The sequence below is a fragment of the Crassostrea angulata genome, unplaced genomic scaffold, assembly GCF_025612915.1.
Source record: "Crassostrea angulata isolate pt1a10 unplaced genomic scaffold, ASM2561291v2 HiC_scaffold_63, whole genome shotgun sequence".
Lineage (NCBI taxonomy): Eukaryota > Metazoa > Mollusca > Bivalvia > Ostreida > Ostreidae > Magallana > Magallana angulata.
In genome coordinates this window covers 27,422-30,876 of record NW_026441618.1, presented here as the reverse complement: position 1 = coordinate 30,876, position 3,455 = coordinate 27,422, and positions in this window count along the sequence as shown.

Below are 3,455 nucleotides of genomic sequence, written 5' to 3'. Positions count from 1 at the left end.
CAATGGTAGTCAGATTCGTTAAAAAGCAAACTCATTGCTGATTTTATTCATTTATAAATTAATTCTTTTTTGATTCTGAAAGAATATGTGAGTTTTAAAAATTTAATGTACATGTACATTCATTGTAAAAGTTTTGACTGTATTCGGACAGTTGAAGATCGAGTAGCGAACACTAGACTTAGTAGATTAATTGTCTAATACAAATCGAATTGGCTTTAAAATTTGCATATTCAAGCACACTTAAATAGTTTATTCATAAATTATATATAAGTATATTAATAAAAACGTCTGTATGCTGTATTATGTATTTGCTGTCTGATTAGGACTGTTCTTCCCCAAAAAGAAGCGCTCGGCGATCGCGTAAAAAACGTTCTGTAAAGTACAACACCTCATGATTGGAGTACATGCTTATATACATTTTTTTTAAAATGTGTACGTTTAACTAAGCGAAATTGTAGATGTCATGGAGTCAATAGGCAAATCAAATTCACCAATCAGGCAATATCAGTTATCTAATGCCTATGACTGATACTTTTACAAGGTAAATTAATACATGTAAATATGTGTTTTAAAGCACTCACTGCTCCCGTGTTAAAAGCTCCCGTTACCTGCATTCTTTTATTAACGATTTTGTGCACACATTTATTCGGAAATGGCTCAAATTTGTTACACGGGCCCGATAAGAAGATGAAAGGATGACCCCTAAAATTTCTTTCCCAAATATTTCAAGAACGGTCTCAAATTTCAAACACTGGTTGAATAACTTATAACTTATTTTGTACAAATTTTATGTGCATGAGTGACAATGTTCCTGTAACTTAACAAAAAATGACACTTTTTGAAATGTAAAAGTTTCTGAATTCATCATTAAAATAAATAATGTTAGACGGCCCATGCAGCAAGTTTTTCTAGTCGAGTCTTTCGTTCATCAGCGCATCGATTGTGAACATTTCAGCGGGGTTTGGGGTTACAACAAGAGGGTGAAACGACCACGAATTTTGACAGATTTGGCTACAAAGAGTTTAAAAGAGATGGATACAAAACACAGGTGCGATTATATCTTGTAAGAGATAAAAACATAGGTAATCATAGATTACTAAACTCACCGAGACGGAGCATCACCCTTATGAGACATCACCTTCATAAGACCACCTTTATCAATTTATATGAAAATCATACTTTATGATCTTGGATATTCATGGATTCTGTTTTGACAAAATATCGTATATCATCTGATAAATTTTTTTATGATAATCATATGTTCATATGTTAATCAATACAATGATATAAAATTAAATATTGCATCATGTCATATTTCTTATATAATATATATCATATAATAAATAAAATACCGTAATAAACAATAATGAGATTTGATATTGTAACGTATGATATGACATTGTATTGTGTTATACCTTATTGTGTTTGATCACATAATACAATATCATAAAATATAATACAATATAGTATCATATTACAATATCATATTACATAATACATCATAACACTGAAACATGATATTATATTGTATAATATAGAATGATATTGTATTGAATGACACTGAAACATATTTGATACATTATATGATATTATATCATATAATACAATATAATTTGATTCCAACATTGTATCTTATCAAATGATACAATATTATGTGATATGGTAAAATATTATAAAATACATTATTATATTATACATATTGCATCATATGACACAATAAAATATATTACAATATCATTTAATACAATTTCATGTGATATGATAATATATCATATAAACCAATATCATATCATACAATATCGTATGATACAATATTATATAATATTACAATATCATATAATACAATTTCATGTGATATAATTCTATATTACTGAAACCAATATCATATTATACAATATTGTATGATACAATATTATAGAATATACAATATTGTATCATAGGATACAATATAATATTTTGCAATATCTTATGTAATTGTATCATGTGATAAAATAATAAATTAAAAATACAATATAATATTATACAATATTGTATCATAATATACAATACTATACATAACAATATCATGATACATAATCATATCATAAAATATCAAAAAAATTGATACAATATCATATCGTATCATATAACTTTTTTATAATATAACATATGATATCATATTGTATCATATCAAACAATATTGTTTCATATCATACAATACTTTATCATAGGAATCATGTTATATCATTTATCAACAAACACATCTATCTATCGAGCTGGTTTGAGTGAGGTAGGAGATTTCTTTAGCATCCTTGATAATGGAGATCAGGCTCTGCTTCTGAAGCAACCTCTGCATTTAATTTATAATAAAGTTAAATCAACTATGCAAGCTATCATCTATAAAACATGTGACCTGTTCCAAAAAACTAAACCTCATCCAGCATCCGAAACCTATGGCTCAGATTCAGCATTCAAGCCCATCAGGTGCATTTGTATCATAAGACGCATCATCCATGCAATTTTGGTGAAGTTTGGACCAGTAATAACTAAGATATCATCATCAGAGGGCACTAGCAATTAAAACCTTAACTTCCTCCAGCATCCGCAACCTATGGCTCAGATTCAGCATCCATGCCTGTCAGGTGCATCTGTATCATAAGACACACCATCCATTCAAGTTTGGTGAAGTTAGGACCAGTAATAACTAAGATTTATTTTTTAGCATCCTTGATAATGGAGATCAAGCTCTGCATCTGAAGCTACCTCTGCGATTCATTCATATTACAGTTAAATCAACTATGCAAGTTTGAAATAGTACTTTCATCTATTAAACATGTGACCTGTTCCTAAAAACTTAACTTTATCCAGCATCCGAAACCAGACTATGCATTCAAGCCTGTCAGGTGCATCAGTATCATAAGACACACCATCCATGGAAGTCTGGTGAAGTAAGGACAAGTAATAACTAAGATATCATCATCAGAGGGCACCTGTTTCAAAAACTTTATCTAACCAGCTCTTAAAACCTTAACCTCCTCCAGCATCCGAAACCTATTGCTCAGATTCAGCATTCAAGCTTGTCAGGTGCATCAGTATCATAAGACGCACCATCCATACAAGTTTGGTGAAGTTAGGACCAGTAGTAACTAAGATATAATCATCAGAGGGCACCTGTTTCAAAAACTTAACCAGCTCTAAAAACCTTAACCTCTTCCAGCATCCGAAACGTATTGCTCAGATTCAGCATTCAAGCTTGTCAGGTGCATCAGTATCATAAGACGCACCATCCATACAAGTTTGGTGAAGTTAGGACCAGTAGTAACTAAGATTAATCATCAGAGGGCACCTGCAACAAAAACTTTAACCAGCTCTAAAAACCTTAACCTCTTCCAGCATCCGAAACCTATTGCTCAGATTCAGCATTCAAGCTTGTCAGGTGCATCAGTCTCATAAGACGCATCATCCATACAAGTTTG